General features: G+C 39.1%; 1 long non-coding RNA gene across 1 annotated transcript in view; it reads left to right on the forward strand.

Annotated features, from left to right (window-relative positions):
- Positions 1-19535, forward strand: part of LOC123937860 — a 50948-nt gene extending 31413 nt beyond the window's left edge. Inside the window, exons 2-3 of the long non-coding RNA XR_006817633.1 lie at positions 18066-18137; positions 19476-19535. This is a non-coding gene — a long non-coding RNA (uncharacterized LOC123937860). The remainder of the gene's footprint in view (positions 1-18065; positions 18138-19475) is intronic.
- Positions 19536-20023: the final 488 nt, after the last annotated feature.

A 20023-nucleotide genomic window follows, 5' to 3' on the forward strand; every position in this document is an offset into this window, starting at 1 on the left:
TTTTTACGGTTGGGATATTGAGGCACAGAGAGATGAAGTGATTGCCCCGGAATCACCCAGCTAAGTGGCATAGCTGGGATTTGAACCTCGTCTTAGAGTTGAGCTTCTGCTCTTTGTCAGGACACTGTACTGCCTGAGCATGCGGGGAGCATGTAGATGCAATAGTTGGCTTGGTCTCTGAACTCTCTGTAACACTTCATGGAGCATTGATTTATCTCACTGGGTTTAAGCTATTGATTTCCATTTATATTACTTCTCTCCTTCTGTAACCTTCCAAAGGCAGGGGTTTGACTTTGCATCCCTGGCACCAGCTTGCGTTCCTGGCACCTTAGGAAATTCTGGAACACGGTGCCAGCAATCTGGGGTCCAAGAAGAACAGCAAGGCTGGGAAATTCAAGTGACCCTGTGACCTTTCTAGCTCTGGTCAGGGGAATAGAGATAATGTGTCAGAGTTTAGAAGTCACTGAAACCAAAGTTAAAGATGAATAGAATCACTCATTTCTGATGTGTTTTTGTTTGCTCTCCTTTTATTATCAATATCTTCATCTTTCTAGAACTATGTAAAGCTGGTCAACATTTCCCAGAACATAAGCTAGAGAGACCGTTAGCTAGCAATGCTAAATAGATCAATTCAGAGCCTCTATTGACATCATAAAGCCGGATTCTTTTTCTCTGACCTGGCTGGGCACCTTTAAGATATTTATTATTTCTTTCCAACCTGCCATACTTCTGCAGGGATTCTGAGGTTATCTCTGAGGCAAGCTGTGTGCATTGGGAGCAAAGGTTCAGTTACTGAATGTGTCCAGAATGAAGTCGCAGACTGAGAGTTCCTCTCCAGGTATATTTCAAGTTCATCTCCTGCCTTGTTCCCCCAAGCCCCCATCTCGTGCACTGGACTGACTGTTCCCACATAGATCTGGTAGCTGCTAACCTTGGGTCTGGCCTTTTCGATCATTGCCTTTTCGAGATACCCGATACCCCATTTCTTCCTCGTTTTGGAAACCCTTCTCAGTCTGTGATGTTCAGACTCCACCTTTTCTAAGCATCTGTCTAGGATCTCCCCACCTGCATTTGACTTCTTCCTTCCCTACTCTGATCATCCTTCTTTCTAGACTGTTCTTACTAAGGCAAGCCTCATATTAGGTATTTGAATGTGTCTGTCTTTTTCATTGGGAATTTTGGAGGACCAGAAATTGTGTGTGTGTGTGTGTGTGTGTGTGTGTGTGTGTGTGTGTGTGTGTGTGTATACATGTGGCTACTCCCACGTACATAAATATACCCAATGTCTTTGCTGTCCCATAAGGCAGAATAGCAGGTACTCAAAGATACTTTTTCCATTTGAATGACCACCCTCCATCTTCCTGTTCACCTTTTGCCTCCACACATCATGGATGCCTCATTCTGATACCACAGAAAATATTTGAACACTTCTGCCTTCTAGTCATACAGTTTTTGGATTGTCTCTCTTCCCATTCTTTTCATTTATGAAATGCTACAGAGTGCACAGCCACCTAGCATCTGCCTGGCCTCAGTTCTAGCCAGCACTCCTCCACTTGCCCCTGCAGTGGGACGAGGACTAGAATCAAAGCAGTAGGGCTGCTGATGATAGAGGTTTGGTGAAAGTCAATCCACTCCATAGCAGACATTCTCCTGGCAACCCTTCTGTCATTACTCCAGGAATGTTGCCTCCAAGGAGGAAACTGAAGCTCATGGAGATGACGGAGTGCAGCTGGGATTCAAAGCCAGATTTTGCTACCAAATCCCATGTTCTTTCGCCTACCACTCCTTAAGCCTCCTAAGCCCTGAATGTGCGTGACACGGTGCACTCCTCATCACCCTAGGGACTCTTTACTGAGAGAGAAATTGGTAGCCCCATTATCCACAGAGAACGAGCTCCACCCAAGGTCCCACCAGTGATAGTGGGAGAGCCCATGATTCAAGCACAGGTGTTCCCCCCTCTTCTCTTTCCATTGAACCACACCATTTCCTGACTCCCCAAAATATATATATATATATAGGAGACTTTGCGTGTCTTCTTTCTTTCCCAGGGTTGTTGCCCGCCACTCATTTTTTTTGTCTTCTAGTCCCCCCCCACTTAGTTGTGGAGCCTTGGGCCCAAGTTAGGGGTCTCTTACTTGATTAGTTTATCCTTTTGTTGGAAACTCAGAAGCTTCCCAAGGTAAAGCAAGCAATGCATACATAACAAGCAGGTGGTGATAACTGGTCAGGTGGAGGGAGCCTGTGCCCCATCCAAAGGGGCAGCGATACTCACGTCCAGTCAACTGCTGCTGAAGACTGGGACCCCAATGTTCCAGAAGCTCCTGCTTTTCCAGAGTAAGCTGGGATTCTGGATTTTTATCTGAGTTTTCCAAATTTTTGAAATGCAGAACAAGCAAACCAATCATGTGTATGGACCGGATTTCCGGACTGCTGTTTTGTGGCCTCTGCCTGGGGACCTGACTGGTCGCCCATACTTTGCTGTTTGCTGTGATTTCCCTATCCTGTAGAGATCTGGGTTTGTGACCTTGTTTGGGGGAAAGGAGAAGGAAATTAGTACATGAGATACAGAAAAAGAAATTCAAAAGTGTTAATATTTGATTTAAAAGATTCATGCTAAAATAAGTGGGGCACATCTAAATTTACATTTAAATATACATGGCATCCTAATTTAGCGACCACAAAGAATATCAGATTTCCTCAAAATAGAGTTTTCCCCAAATTAGTTATCCCTCTACCTAAATTTTGCCTAAGAATGATCTTTAAATGTATTTTAAAAACATCTAAATCTTAGATATTTTAATAATTAAAAATTTCCAGATCTAATTAAAGACTTCTAAAGAATAATACTAATATTTTATTTTCTATACATGTAGTTTGATAAGCATTTAAACTGTTTAGCCAAATTAGCATAGAACTTACACATATATTAGCAACATTTTAATAATGTTGCTCTATATTTCCTGCAAAATTATTGATGATTTTGTTATTTTTAAGTAGAAAGCTATGACTTCATTATAAAAATTTAAGTTGTCTCACTATTAAGTAAAACTAGCTTTATATGTCAACCTTTAATTAATTACTGTGGTATTGCTAAATTCAGTCACCTTCCAAAGACTCAAAATTATTGTCCCTCAGTCTGTGGAATGCACTTAAAACAGGCATTTAAAATCACTTGTGTGGGGATACACTTGAAGAAATACCACATTTGTAAACAGTGATCTTCCTATTTTTAAAAAAATGTAAATCACTTAATCCATAATGCAGACATGTTTACAAAATGAATATTGTCTGCCAGATGAATCAGTAATTTCTGTATTTTAATGCTTCTTAAGCTGCTCATTTTTAAAAATGCGAACCCCTTTGTTGGATCTTTCGAGAGTCCTAGACATGGCTGGGGAGGGCTGGTGCTCTCTGTGTCATGGAACAGTGGTTCTCAAGCCTGTCTGTACGTTAGAATCACCTAGGAGCTTTAAAGATACATATAGATCTACTTCAATAGATCTGACTTGCTTGGTTTGGTGTAGGGCTTGGGCATTGTTTTCTTTAGTTTTGAAACTCTCCCCAGGTGGCTGTAAAGTGTAGCTAGGTATAAGAACAGTCCTAGGACTTCGAGGAGAATGGCAGCCATAACTGATACAATGCACTGAGTTTCAGCCTGGGTCCACCTCACTCAAGGTCCCCAGCAGCCTACCCAGATTGTGCTACTGGGGCTGTGGCCCGTGTTCCCTTGGCCTAAGGCTGAAAGCCTCCGAGGTTAAGCTCTATACACCTAATGCAGTGGGGCAGAGGGGGTTTAATCTAGCCCCACTCGTGTGTCTGTGTGTTTTCCTTAATAATAAGTGCATTTATGGATTCATTGGGCTCTGTACTTGATGTCCAAGTTATTTTTAATTTCCCCAACAACTCTAAAAGTAGTGAAAATTATTATAACTTTACAAGGAGAAAACAAAAGAGCAGGGAGAGGGAAGAAAGTAATATGCCCAGGGTCATACAAGAAGGAAGTGTTGGGATTTAAATCCAGGTATTCTAACTGCAGAGTTCACACGCTTAAACCAAAGGGTTTAAATAAAATGCTCATGAAGTAAGGCAAGGAACAAAAATGGCCAAAGCTGCTCAGGGGCAAACACTAGGGAGTGGTGAGGACTGGGGAGCGCAAGGAGGGCAGCACCCCTCTGCTCTACCAATTGCTGCCAGGCAGCAAGTATAGTTAGCTCATCTAATGTTTTAAGAGGTACTCTAAAAAGTCTGGAATATTAATTTTTAAAATTATTTATTTATTTAAAGATTTTATTTATTTATCAGATAGAGATCCCAAGTAGGCAGAGAAGCAGGCAGAGAGAGAGGGGGAAGCAGGCTCCAGGCTGAGTAGAGAGCCCGATGCAGGGCTCAATCCCAGGACCCTGAGATCATGACCTGAGCCGAGGGCAGAGGCTTTAACCCACCCAGGCGCCCCCCAAATCTGGAATTTTTAATATGAATCTTCCTCAACTTTTAAACTAGCAAACCTCTGTTACAAATTATGCAATCTTCACTGTTCTTCGTTCTCATTAAGGGAAGCCCTGGTCAAGGACAGAGATACTGAAAAGACAATATGAGCAATGCATTAAGTTCTGTGAAAAGAAAGCATGTAGATTCTTTTGGGGAGGGACTTGGCTTTCCACAGACAGGACCTGCATTGATCTACACAAGCTCTTTGTGTTACTCTTCTGAAACTGGTATATACTGTTCTTTGTGACACTAAACTAAGCTGCAGGTACGGGAATGTCTTATTGATCTGAAGGTCATAGCAAGGATATCTCTCCAGTTTCTTTGTCATCTCTGTGGTCTGTGGTTCAGCACAGATGAGGGTATCATGATATCATAAACACAAGTGTTAAGATATAACCTGCCCCCATCAACTTAATATCCTGGTTTTGCTTAATTTTCATGTATAAATTTCTCATTTTTCTGCATGTGCATTAATGAGTCTCAGCTGGGAAGTATGATGAACATTGTCTTAGTATTTATTCATTCAACAAAGATACAGTCTGAGAAGTATTTAAGAACTTGGAAAAATAAAGTGTTTTATAATTTAAGGAACATTGCTTCAAATCTGATTTGGTCAGATATTGAGCCTTTCTAAATAATACCTAAGGTTAAGGAACATTAGTTATAAGCAACTTTTTTTTTTTTTCATTTTATTTTTTCAGTGTAACAGTATTCATTCTTTTTGCACAACACCCAGTGCTCCATGCAAAACGTGCCCTCCCCATTACCCACCACCTGTTCCCCCAACCTCCCACCCCTGACCCTTCAAAACCCTCAGGTTGCCCCAACCTCCCACCCCTGACCCTTCAAAACCCTCAGGTTGTTTTTCAGAGTACATAGTCTCTTATGGTTCGCCTCCCCTCCCCAATTTTTGAGACATAGATTTCTCCCTTAGTGTTCTAATACAGCACAATAGTTTAGAAATTCTTAAAACAGTGCAGTGTTTTGCAAAAAATGTCATTGTTAAGGGCAGTATAACCATGGGACCTGAATTATAGCACTTTGATTTAGAAACAGTCAAAAGCTTATTTTTCATAGCCTCTATAGCAACGGTTCAGATTCCATGAGTTTGAGTTATTCATCTGAACGTAATAGGAACTGTCTTCTTGTTAGAGGAATCAAACTGAGTTCTTTTAGGAGATGTAGGGGGTCATAACTGGTACCTTAGAAAAACAGGGGCAATGTAATTAGATATTCTTAAGGAAAAACTTCAGATGAATACATTTCTCTAGCAAAACCTAAGGTTATGAATAAAATTGCAATGTTTATTTTAAAAAATAAGTTTTGAAGATGATGGATTGTTTATTTCAGAACTTGAACTGTTCAAAATTATCCTTGGCTTAAGTTTGTAAACAGATTTCAATATATTCTGTATTTTTTTCTTTTAATGATGAGGAAATAATTATTAAAATTTGTTCTAAATTTATAAGTATTTAGAGATAGGTGTTCTCCTGTTTAAGAATTCTGTTTCTTTTAAATACAGGTAGGTCCTGAAATTAATGCCATGCTTCAACTCGACTTTCTAACCGTACAGCACATTTTATTGGACTGTGTTCTTTTTCCAGATAGTAACATCCATTTGTAATCATATGATTGAAGATGAAATGTTCAATTTGTACATAAAATTCTAGTTTCTTTGAAAGAATACTAATGTCTAACTTTTTGAAAATTTAGAATTACTACTTCAGTTTGGTAGCTACGTATTGAGTATTTTATCTAGTAATTCTATTGGTTATCTAATTAAGAAATAAAAAATATGGGCCAAAGGATTGGAGGAAATCTTCTGGAAGGAAGTGGGCTTTGATCTAGGCCCTGGAGGATGGATTGAAACCTTCCTTCACCACTGCAATGGTGGCTGCAGTTCTTATCAATGACACTGGTGATTGAAGGGAAATGACTGGAATTAGAGTATGACTTTGAGACGAGGAATGGCTGAGCGATAATATTTAAAAAGGCAGATGAAGTTCTGTAGGAATGATTTATATAATTTTAAACTGATTATTGCTCATCTACTATCATCTGGTCCTGGGTGATTCCACTGGTTAAAGCATACATCTGGTGCAAGCCAGATCATGCTTGCTGCTTCCTCTTCTTTTTTTTTTTTTTTCTAAGGTTTTATTTATTTGACAGAGATCCCAAGCAGGCAGAGAGGCAGGCAGAGAGAGAGGGGGAAGCAGGCTCTCCCCTGAGCAGAGAGCCCGATGTGGGGCTCTAACCCAGGACCCCTGGATCAAGACCTGAACTGAAGGCAGAGGCTTTAACCCAATGAGCCACCCAGGTGCCCCTCATGCTTGCTTCTGTCCCAAGGCTGTAGACTACACTTACTATCTCAGAAACCTGCAGCATGGGTCATCAAGCAGGTGGCTATTGACAGGCAACAGGAAAAAACCTGCATTAGCCAGCCCAGGAAACTTCTCTTTTGCCTTTGACAATTATTCGACATGGCATACATACCAGAACAAAAATTCAGTAGGAGTTGCCTTAATATTGTCACTGAATGTATTATTCTAAGTTTTCTGGTAGAGAAGAGAGAAGATTCTTTCACTGATTACAGCCTTTTGATGTCGACTAATTGTTTCTCTTAAATCTTGAACGAAATATCTTCCTGTACTTGCAGAAGATAATACAGATGACTCTGAGTTATTTACATATAATCATATATTAAGCAGTTGTTGGAAAATTGGAATTCAAAAAAGAACACTGGAGAAATGAAATCGTTATACCCAATAAATTTAACATGTTTTCATTACGCATCTGTTATGCGTGAGATTCTGGGCTAGATTCTGCGAGAAAACCAGGGAAACAGATTTAATCCTGGTCTTTAAGAATTTTATCAGTAACTACCATTGCTGACTCAGTATTCAGGAGAACTGCTTCACCATGAAGTCCAGATAATGAGTATGTGATAATGACATGTGTATGGAGCTTGTGCTATGTGTCAGACCGTATAAAATCCAGGATACATTAAGAGTAAGAGCTGTGCCTGGAGAGGACACAGGGGTTAGACCCTAGAGGACAGTATATGCAAAGGAGATCTATACAATTTGAATATAATTTGATAGGTATATAATTCTATCCTAAAACTAAATTTTAAATATTTTGAGGGGAAGAATTGTTTCATCTTTTTTCTTTTCTTCCCTTCTTCCTGCTCCATAGTTTTCTCCTCTTCTTTTAGACAGTTTACTTAGTACACTCTTTATGTTGATTGCCCTCCATACATAATGATATATAATAAAGTTTTACAGATAATGGGAAGTATAAGGTTTAGAGTTATTGTAAAGCTACCGAATAGAATTACATGGCCTTTCATGCTTAGATTCCTTAAAATTAGTATAATGCATAACATTTTCTTAATAAGCCTTTTATTATGGGTTTTAATTTTTTTATTTTCACTGCTTATGTATCACAGACAGACTGTGATATAAATTGCTCACCTGAAGATGATTGAGAATTGGCACTTTAACTTATTTTTAGAGTGTCATTTGTAGTCCTAGATAAAACCACATTCTCCCCAACACTTGGTATCGTTAGTCTTTATTATTTTAGTTCCTGGTATTAGTGTATCTTATTTTCATTTTAATTTGATTGTTCCTGAAAACGGATGACCCAAGCTGCTCTTTTAAGCGTTTATTAGCATTTTTGTATCTTCTTTCTGTTCAAATGTTTACCCGTTAAAAAATTGTAAAGTATTTCTTTTTTTTTATTATTGATTTAAATATTTGTATATTCTACATAAGGAACCTTTGTCATACTTATGTATTACAGATATTTTTCCCCAGTCTGTGGTTTGCCTATTAATTACCCTAATTAATGGTGTCTGGGTGCGGGCAAAACTTAGATTTAACATCATAAAAGCAACAGTTAGCTTTATGGAGAATGAATGCTTAGGATAATTATTATCATTATTAACTCCATTGGTCATCTTCAAAGGAGATTTTATGCTGTTTTGAATTCATTAGTACATTGTTTTGGATGTCTGAAGACTGATTCAGGGTTTCAGGGTTTGGGATGTATCCTATGTCCTAAACCCTTATAAGCTCCTGTATTTCTCTCTGTAGTAGTAATACAATAATTTTGGATGAAAACAAGGTAACTCTAAGTATTTAAATTCCTCAAATGGTGACAGGCCATTTCCTATATTTTGTAGGTGAAACTAGTGGGTAGTATGCTAACCAGGCAGACTTTGGTCTGCCCCTGGCAACTGATGGAATTCGTTAGCTGAAAGTAGGTACTCAATTGTATTGTGCTCTTTAATGTGGTCTTAACTTACATGCTATAATTAGGTTAAGAGGACAGGATTTTCAGAAAATTGTCTTCTGTAGCAATATTCTGTTACAGATACAAGAGCTTACTCAAATTCTGTGCTTTTTATTCATTTCAGGAAAAAGTCCCTACAATCAAATCAAGTAGCCTTAAGTGGAAGATTTCTGTGCTCAAAGATATGAGGGAGTGCCATCCTTTTCCAAAGCAGGGCTAGGAACTTTGGAAATCATATTTAGAAACTGAACTTTATTTGGTTTCTGTTTCAGCCTCTGCATGAGGTCTCCTGACCTGACTATTTTAATTTCCCTGTGGGGGAGTGTGGGTCTCATAATCCAGTGAGCCATGGGAGAGTTGGTGCTGAGTCAAGCAGGAATTTATTCCAGGCTCCCTCATATCCTGGCTGCTTGACCTTGGAGACGTTACTTCACTTCTTTGAGACTTAGTTTCTCCATTGCTAAAATTCAGCTAAGATTATACCCAAACTTAGAGGATTATGGAAACATTAATTGAATTAATTTATATAACTGGTGAAAAAAATGGACACTTTATTTATTATATAATTAATAAATTAAATATTATTTCTCTATCTGTGGTAGAAATAGTATGTTTGAACAGTAACCTTAATTTTTCTGTAACCTTAATTTTTCAGTAACCTTTCTTTTTCTGGTCATGTGGCAATGGCTAATTATTTCATGTCCCTTTATTCATATGTGTTCTTATTAATTAATTCTTTAGTGAATAGGCATCAAAGCAGTTATGTCTGTCTTTACTTAGCCAACTGAGAATTCAGAGTTGTTTATATTTCTTGCCACTGAGAAAAGGGCAATGCCAATTTATATGAAATACTCTTATTTTAGCTTTTTTAGTTTAGTATTTGGGCAATTTTCTTGATTCAAATAATGTTTAATATTTTTCTTAAACAGTCACCATCCATATATGAAAATGTATAAAACATTTCCCATTTCTGAACAAATATTCCAGCGAGTGTGGACTTTTGACCCAGGGAGTTCATCATTCATTTCTATCACTTTGGAATGAGAAAGAACCCAGTATGGCCACATCCCATTTATTCTTCACTTAATGAAGTGATACATAAGAAAGCAATTGTTGACAGAGTTTATAAGTCGTAATTTTTGATGGCTTCCTTAGTTCAGTCTACAGAACAGAAGGGAATATTTAAATGAAAAAGAAACAGAGAACAGAAGAAATAGCCATGCATCTATTCCTTAACTGGCATTTTAAATGATTTTGAGAAATAAAAAATGGGATTACTTGGATCGGTGTTTATTAATTGAAATGGGGTGTACTTATGTGTGTGTGTGTGTGTGTGTGTGTGTGTGTGTGCATATGGATATGTGAAAAACATTTATATTTATGGAGGTACTAACAAAATTCATTTCACCGAATGAGAGATGCCGTAGCTTCATCACTCATCTTCCTGCTTCTGAGCTTGCATCTCATTTTTTGTTATCAGAAAGGTACCAGAGTCCATCTAAAACATAGGCCAAGCCCTGTCACTACTCAGTTGGAAACCTTCCCCATTGCACTATGAGTAAACGTCGACGTTCTCATTATGGTCAACAAGGTCCTATACTCTGCCGTCTCCTTACCTCCTTACTCTCTGCTCTCATCCTCTACCTCTTTTCCTTCTCTATAAGGTGATACTATTTTTGGCCCCTGCTTACACATGAAGAAACAGAGTCTCAGAGATTTCTTAATCTAGCTTGCATTCAGTCCATTGTTCATTTATGAAACATTGAATTTCTACTTTGTGCACAGCACTGGCCTGTTGTTCTGGGTATAAAGGCGGTTAAAATACTGTGTTTATTCCCATCAGCTTCAAGCTAGTGGGGGAGAAGGGTGCATACATTTAATACAATCAAGTAGTACATGAGGTACAATCATGAGAAAGTGCACAGGGCATTCTGGAAACCAGAAGAGCAGAACCAACCCCAACCTAGAGAATTAGAGCAAGGCTACCTACAGAAGAGGACCCTGAACCACTGTTAGGGAGGAGTAGAAGTTGACTAAATTTGGAGTGGAGGAGGGCATTCCAGGGAGAGGGCATGGTGAGGACACAGGCACAGAGTACGAAACAAGGTGATAAATGGACACTGGGAGATGGCGGGTGTTTCAGGACCATAAACTTAACACAAGGCAATAAGCGATAAACAGACCGTATCGCCTCTTCCACCCTGGGAAGCAGGGTCTGGAATGAGTTTTACTGTCTTAGGTCCAGGGAACTGGGATGAGCAAAGACACCAATTCCTGAGTATCAAGCTGATAACCCACCTCTACAGTGTGACTCGGCACTATAAAGTCACGTGCTACTTCATTTCTGAATTTTATTCCAATTCTTTATCAGCTCTAGTGTCCAAATCTAAATCCTATTGCATTTGGAAGAGGCCATGACAATAAAAATTATTCCCCGGTAGGTGCCCTTTTCCCTTCCTCCCGCCTCCTCTTCTCCCCACTCCACGTCAAAGAGCATCTGTATATACGTGTAACTTTCAGACCAATGATAGCAGGACACATGCTCCCGTCTCCCTGAATAATATCATTGCTGCCTGACGTCTTCTTGCTGGGGGCACTTAGGACTTCCAGACAAACCCCCAAATATTGGGTGTAGTTCTGATTAGATTTTAGTTTACTGTTTAGTTTGTTCTTTATATTGTTTGCATTTTCAAGCTCTAAGCTCTGCAAATAATTGCCCTAAACCATGTTAGTAATGTGCACTCAGCCTAGGGACAATTTCATGTACATCCCACTAAGGCTGCTTCTTGAGGATCTAGGATGATTTAAGTGTTCTGAAACACAGAAAGTACTGGTATTAGAGGGTGTTTGCTGTTTTGGAGCAGTAAGCAAATCTCTTGCATCTTTGTGGTTATATAACAAAATTCATAAAGTTTTGAATGGACATTACCTTTTTTTGTTATTTTACATAACCAAGGTCAGAAAAAAATGCATAAATTTTTGTTGTTATAATTGCTGTTTTCGTGTAAGGGAAGTTTTCTCGTTTACCTGCATCCAACTTGCTTCATGAATATTCAGCTGTTGATGGAGCTGCAAGCTAATATCTATGGAAATGAACTCATTAATAGTATTTTCCTGGCTCCTACTTGGTTCATGAAGTATACAGACTATTTATGATATTTCCTATTTCATTTTCCTCTTGTCTTTTGAAACATAGTGGGATTATTGATAATAATTGTTATCTCAGATTTTCAGTTATTTTTTCTCATATTTCTTGAGTGCATAAGCAAAATCTTTCAGATATTTGCCTTTTTAAAGATTGTTAATGTATTTTTACAAAGCAAATTATGAATAAAAATTATAAGTGGCTTAAAGACAAAATAAAGATATTTTACATATTTATACATATATGATGCTAATCCTGCTGTTAGTGCATTGATTATCACATGTTGTATAAAAAACTGATTCTTCTTGAACCTTCAAGAAGAATTAATTAGAGATTAAATGTACTGTTATTTAGAGATTAATTTAGAGATTAATTAATCTAATTTAATTAATCTAATCTAATTAATCTAAATTAATTTAGAGATTAATTAATCAGAGATTAAATGTACTGTATTTAATGAGAATAATATCTGGCAAGTATATTTGGTGATATAAAATAGGAAAAATTAGTAGTTCTAGCTAACAGTGATATATTGGTTTTTGATGTAATAGTTGCTTCACAAATATTAATTTATTTAACCTTTGCATGAAGGTTATAAGAATAAATACCATATTATTCTCATTTTACAGATATTGGGACTGCATCAGGGAGGTAAATGTACTGGTGAGATGTCTTGTATCTAGCATTTGGTAGACCTGGGGTTTGAATCCAGGCAGACTGGCTCCAGAATTCAAACTTTAAACCGCTTCACATTCTTTTTTTTTTTTTTTAAGTTGACAAAGTCTACAAACTGGACTGTCTGTTGTCTCAACACCTGTGCATTCCTTCCCCACTGATTGAAAGTACCACGTGCTTCATGGGGCATCTGGGGGGTCAGTTGGTTAAGCCTCAGGCTCTTGATTTCGGCTCAGGTCATGATCTTAAGGTTGTAAGACTGGGCTCCAGTGGGGCTGTGGGCCAGCATGGAGTCAACTTGAGGATTCTCTCTCTCCTCCTCCCTCTGCTCCTCTCTCCTCTCCCCTGTGCATGCTCGCAAGTGTGCTTTTTCTCTATAATGAGTAAATTAATTTAAAAAAAAAAGCACCACTGGTTTCAGATACAGAATTCCCTCCTACTCAGAGTGTTTTCTGGGCTCTTTTCTGTTCCACTGGAGTGTACTAGCCCCAAACTAACTGTTAACATTACTATACTTTAGTTCCTTTTAGAAGTAGAGTTCAAATAGAATGAAAATGGAAAGGAAACAGAACTACAGACTGATAATTGGATGGTATGTTGAATATCTAGACATGAAGAAAGGAGAGAAGGGCGTATGGTAAGTCAGAAGGGGCAAAAGGATGTTGGTAGAAAAGTCATATGTATCTTAAGGATAGGAATGAACAATTTTAGGAGTTCTGAAGAAAAGGTAAAATAGATACAGAAATTTCTAAATAACAAATTTAAATTTAAATTTAAAATTAGTTCAAGCATATATGTATCATGAAGCAAATTTAAAAAACCTTTCTTCTCTACCTTGTGGGATTTTTATAGTGAGCTAGAACAGAGTGTGAAAAAAAAAAAAAAGAGGTCTGGATACCAGGCAGAGATGAATCCTTGTGTTGGGATCCTCAAGTCATTTCTCTGGGTTGTTTTCCAGCATTAAATACTTTTCCTTCCATCGCTGCTACATTTCCTTTTCTTTTCTTTCTTTTTTTTTAAATATTTTATTTATTTGATAGATATCACAAGTAGGCAGAGAGGCAGGCAGAGAGAGAGGGAAGAAGCAGGCTCCCTGCTGAGCAGAGAGCCCAACGTGGGGCTCAATCCTAGGACCCTGAGATCATGACCTGAGCTGAAGGCAGAGGCTTTAACCTACTGAGCCACCCAGGCGCCCCAGCTACATTTCCTTTTCATGGGAACTGAATTCTCAAATAACGACTTAAACAGGAATAGTGTTCTGCACTTTAAATTTGGGAAATGACCAGTTTCCTGTGCCAGAGAAAAATTTGTGCTTGAGAATATAATCTATATAGTGTGCTTTGTACTTCCTGCTTAGCCTTTTCTTTCATTGTGCTATGTTTTTTAAGTTATCTGATATCACTGTGAATTCCTGAGCAGCACAATGTGAAGTATTATATTAGAACCACAATAGTCTCCTGGCATCTCTGACTAAATATTTGTGCAATATTAAAAATAAGTTAATTGAGCCGACATTTTATTGAGGAAACATTTTCACAAGTATGTTCGTATAAGCTTATGAATGGCCCTTGGAAATTCATTTTATCCCATATCGATCACCAACACCGGAAACATACTTTTATCTTATTAAATGGCACCCAAAATTCTGAGATATTGGAAATACCCTTTTTTGTTATTAATTCAGAATGTAATGAAAGGTTCATTATTTTCATCTGACTTTGAGCTCTTTTACAAATATTATGACTTGTAATACATAAAGGAATAGATTTTAATTTTTGTTCTATAATCTCGCCTAATGCACCACATTTGTTTAATGGTTCTCTTGGTGCTATAAAGAGTTGATAGCATTCAGAAGAGCTAAGGCAGCTCCAAGGATATTAGTCTTCTTTTCTGTACCTGACTTTTCTGTAGAACTTTTTTCAGATTGGCCTGTCATTTTACTTTATTTTAAACTATTAAATATTTTTTTAATAAAGTGACTTTTGGCAATAAATTTCTCTTGGCTTATATATTCCAAGTATCATTTGATTCATGATGATCTTGTGTTCCTTATATTGTTTTGGGTGATGTCTTTTTCCGGAATGGTCAGTGATACACCAAACTTCAGGAAAAAACCAACTAAATAAATAAGATTAAGAAGTGCCCAATGTTTATAGTCTGCTTTTTTGAAACCCCTCAGAGCTAATCCTCCTCAACACACCTATAAACACCTACCACACACCTATGCAGATACAGGATGTCTCATAGGCAGGGAATGCAGCCAAGGCTCTGAGCCTTGGTTTCCTCACACATTAAATTAGGTTAATAATAATAGTACTTTGGGATGTTTGGGTGGCTTAGTTGGCCGAGTCTCTTCAGTCATATTTTCTACACATTTCAGAAATTTAAAAACTAACAAATGCAAAGAAGGTAGAAAAAATTAATTCAAGACCAAACTGTAAGGTGTTTATAGAGACTGCAGCCCATCTATCATCCTTGAGAGGACTTAGAGCACAAAGTACTAAGAAAAGTTGAACAATGTATGTGGAGTAAGGCCACACTATGGCTTTGATTTCAGTGATGTGCTTCATGATCTTGGTATGGACAGAACTCACACAGGCTGATAAAGTAAAATGACAGGCCCATCTGAAAAAAAAATGTAAACTTTATGTTAGAATTAACATCTAATATAATTGTTAATGCTTTGGAAAAACAGACGTTAAGTCAATAGGCTCCAGTTTACTTCGTGCTTTTTCTTCAAGCTTTTTCTCTTCTCATTGGGGGAATTTTTCACTCTTAATACTTTAAGACCAAGTACCATTTTAAAACTTAGAACTCTAGGGCTCAGTCAGGGGACCATGCGACTTGATCTCAGGATGCTGAGTTCAAGCCCCATGTTGGGTGTAGTGATTACTAAAAATAAGCAAACTTTGAAAATAAAATCAAATAGAAGTGCGGAATTGTAAGGGCCTGGTTGGCCAGAGAGCGCCATTTCCTTGTGGGCTTGGGTTGACCCTGCCCCTCCCAGAGGAACTTGCTTGCAGGCCCCGGATATGGGGGCGGGCCAGGTTGGATGGAGACATCCAATCAGTGTGGTGCACATATATTTGCTGTGGTGAATTGGGATTCAATTGGCCACCCCTATTGCTGACCCAGGGTGACTGTGCAGTTTTCCTTGTGTGTTGCATTCTCATTGGCCACCTGTGTGTAGGCCGGGCTCAAGCACCTCTATAAAGGTTAGTCTGTGAGGCGGGGGAGTAGTAATAGTCTTTGGGGTAGTAGTGGTAGTGCGCTAGTCCTCGGGAGCATGGGGTCCTTGGGACCAGCATCATCGGGAGCATTGTAATCCTCAGGAGCGGAGCGTCATGAACCTCGTCTGGGAGAGGCCTCGCCGCCTCCTTTGCTGGGGAGAGGCCTAGCTGCCTCGCTTCCCCGCCTCCCTCGCTGCCTCGCCGCCTCACCGGGGAGCGGCCTGGCCTGGCCTAGCCTTGCCTCATAAGAGGAGCAGCCTGGCCTCGGCTCGCCTAGCCTTGCCAGGTAAGGGGAGCGGCCTGGCCTCACCTCGCCTTGCCTCGCCTGGTAAGGGGAGCGGTTGGGCCTCGCCTCGCCTCGCCGCCTCGCTGGGTAAGGGGAGAGGCCTGGCCTGGCCTCGCTTCACCTCGCCTGGTAATGGGAACCGCCTCGCCCTGTAAGGGGAACCTCCGGAGTCGGTGTCCTTGTTGTGGTCGCCTCTTTGTAAGTAGGGCCCCCACTGGTTGGTTTGATTTTCGATGCTTGGTGGAAGTAAAGCTTTGCTTGACTTTCACTTTGTGTTGGTTTTTGTCCTTTGATCCCGGACCCTAACAGAATGATTACTATTAAAGAAAGCTTTATAAAAGGTAACAGGGCCTTGACAAAACCTCAAGATTATGTGCTGAAAATTTAAAGGGCTACAGAGATTTCTAAGTCACAAAAATCAGTAAAATGAATTTTATATAAATTAGATGACAATATTAGTGTTGAGAATAAAAAATAATTGCCGTTCAGTTTTGGTCTGGGGCTAACAGGGAATAGTGATGACTGCAGTGGGTGAAGGGAACTAACTTGTGGTTGCTTTTGCTCCAGGCTATTGCTACCATTCAGGAATGTGGAACCTGGGTTGATTTTTTTTTTCCCTAGCATTTGAAGAGGGACTGTAATGATTGATTTTTATGTAAATGTTTTTATTTCCTTAAAGGGTAGCAGTTGAAACAATATTTTAACCAATTGTGTTACGTTCAAAATACCTCTACTGCTTTCTATCTCCGCTTTAGACTTAACTCACTGCCTTAAGTCAATGGAAGTTAAATATCCAAGAAAGATGGCTATTATTAATCTACTTTCATGGGCTGAGCGGTGAGGATGAGATGTAGGAATTGAAATCACAAAAACACACAAGAGAAAACCAAAAACTTAACAAAATAACAAAAATTGGCAAAAAACACACTTCAGAAAAGCTTGGTATGCTTTGAAATCACTTAATAAGTATTCTGATTCTTACTCTCCTTTCCATTTTATGCATCTCCGAGATTCCATTGATCATGGTTTTGGTTTTTCCTTCATCCTCTGTCCATTTTCACTAGTGGCTCTCTAACCACCTATTAACCATCCTTGAAATCTTGTGCCTTGTATGTGGTTAGATTACTGATTACATGCTGATCCTTCATGAATTCTTGCCCCTGAGAAGTCCTGAAGAGCACAATTCTGTCATGCTGCCTTTTAACACATTGAGGTCAAACAGAAGACACTAAATAATGTTTTAATTATCCTCAAATCCTGAAGAAATTTCAGCCAAGGAAGTTTAAAAAGTATCATTGTATGGTGAAAAATGATCTTCGTCTAGATGTTGGTGATGTTAATTTTGAAATAATAGTTGTTTTGAGAAAGAATAAAACATCTTTTCGTGGGAAATTGAGTACATATTGACAGGCTCTCAACAAATAGGACGTAATAAATCCTTTTGGTTCTGAATCATGAAAAAACACCAACATTCCAAGATTTTTTCCTCTGGATATTGTCTGGATATTGACATACTGTTTGGTATCCCTGTGATCTTTTTAGACATCTATCTGAGTAACCCAGAGTGACATGTATTTTCCTTTAATGGTTTGTAGAGAGATAGATGCCCAAGAGAGAGAGAAGCAGACTCGCCGCTGAGCATTGAGCCCGATGCGGGACTCGATCCCAGGACCCTGAGATCATGACCTGAGCCGAAGGCAGCGGCTTAACCCACTGAGCCACCCAGGCGCCCCTTGTCCCCAAATTCTGAAGGATATATTCCCAGGGAGAAACTACTGTGAACCAGGGTTTCACCTTTTACAACTAAGCTATTATTCTCAGGAGTTACTGGGTTTTAAAATTCTGGTTTCCTATAAAAAATTTAGTTCTAATCAACACCTTGTTATTTTATTAACCTAATGTTGCCTTCACAATATCTTTTTTTTTGTTTTTTTTTTTCATGCAGGTATTCTTACACTGAATGAACCAGTGTGCTGCATCAAAAATTGATCAAAATGTAACAGAAGAAACAGTGAAGGTGAGAAGAGGCACAGTCTGCCCTCAACCCAAGCACACATTCCCTTTTAGTTAAAATTTCTTCTGTGGGATGTTACTCTAGGCTCTTGAGCTTCTCCTCAGTTCCACTATAAGTTCTGTGCCAGTCACTTGTGTGGACGACCCTGAGATAAAGGGAAAGAGGGTTTGGGAAAAGAAACAGAGTGATGAGGACGTAGAGGCGTAGAAGACATGGAACAATTTTTTGCTGAGGCCTTTGGGCAGTTGGAAAAGAGGAAGAAAAACAAACACATGACCAAGAACCTCAGTGTCTGTGAGCAGGGGGGAACAGAGCCCTAAGTGGGAGCATTGCCTGAGGTGGCTTAGGAAGCAAGATGTGGACAAATGTGACTTCAATCTTTGATCACCAAAGAGTAAATGATTTGGGTGGTTCCGTGGTGCAGAAAATGTCTGCATAATGTCTTCAACTCAGAAACACATGTATAAGCCTTTCCTTTTAGGCTGCAGGAAAGGAAAATAATGAAGAGTTTTGTAAAGGGGGAGGAGGTAAATGAAAATTAATTGCACTACTGTTATTATTCATTTAAGCTGCCTAAATTATTATTGATGTTTATTTTTGGTGCTGATTTGCTGTTTTATTTACAAAAAAAAAAAATTCCCAAGGATTTTTATAGGCTCTTCTATTTTTTTATAAATTAAAAATGAACTTTTAAATTCTCTTACCATGGGAGCATTTTAGTTTGTGTGCTTTTGGTCCCGAGCAATAGACACTTATTATTCAAACAAGTTGAAGACACATCAGCTCTCATTTGGGGACTCCAGACAGAAGAGAAGGTTCAGGACTTGTGACTCAGGGAGGTCGATAAGATTGCCAGGTTCTGTCTAGCTCTTCACTTTCATCCAGGTTATCTGCTTTGCCCCAGGGCTGGCTCTTCTCATCCCTGCAAAATGACCTTGTAGCTGTCCAAGCTATCACTTCCAGACACAGAACCTTTCCAGAGGGGAAGCTGTCCATTCCAGGATACTGTTCCAGAGACCAAAGAAGCCTTTGCCCCCAAAAGCCTGCCAGCAAATCTGCCTGCACTATGTTACCTGCTGCCCATTCTCACTAATGGGTTGGGGACTGTCACGCTTGGATTTAGTTATTCAGGCTTTTCCTGAGAGCCAGGAATGGGTTCCTGGTTCCCAGAGCTGTGTAGGAGTAGAAAGGATGTCCAGACAAAATTGGTCCTCTGCCCTCTGCGTGGGTAGAAAGGATAAGCATGCCCTGAAATTTTCAGCTTGCAAAGAGAATACTATCCTCTCATGGACTTTTTTTGTTGACCTGCTTCACTATTGCACTTATTATATTTATTTGTAGATGCTGTTCTCAAATATTGAAGGTATCCTTGCTGTACCTAAGGAATTTTTAAAAGGCGTGGAAGAATGCCTGCATCCAGAACCTAACACTCAACAAGAAGTGGGAACCCGCTTTCTTCACTTTGTAAGATCAATTTCTGTTTATTTTAGAAGCTCTGCCCCATCCCCCAGATTTTAAGGTTCAGCTTTTGGCACAGTAGCGTGTGAGAACTCAGTGTAGAAGTAAAATGTGACACCGAAAGTTTGGGGTCTTTTAAGGCCAATGAAATCTTCCACTGAGAGCCAGGAAAGGGGTGAGGTCCTCACATCATCCATTTTATTCAGTGAAGAACAAACAGCCTTTTCTTTTTTCCAGCAAGTTAGTTCTTGGCATCCTCTGTAGCTTTGAATCCTAATGAATATTCAGGCTGTTCATAATGAATGGATTTTTATGTTTCCCCCAAACATAGAGCATTTCCCTTTTGAGGCAGAAAATCCTTACTCTTACAATGGCTTGATGAGCCTTTTGTGAGTCAGAATGTTGCCTTGTTCATGGGCTGGTAACAAGCC

The sequence above is a fragment of the Meles meles genome, chromosome 1 (genome assembly GCF_922984935.1).
Source record: "Meles meles chromosome 1, mMelMel3.1 paternal haplotype, whole genome shotgun sequence".
NCBI lineage: Eukaryota > Metazoa > Chordata > Mammalia > Carnivora > Mustelidae > Meles > Meles meles.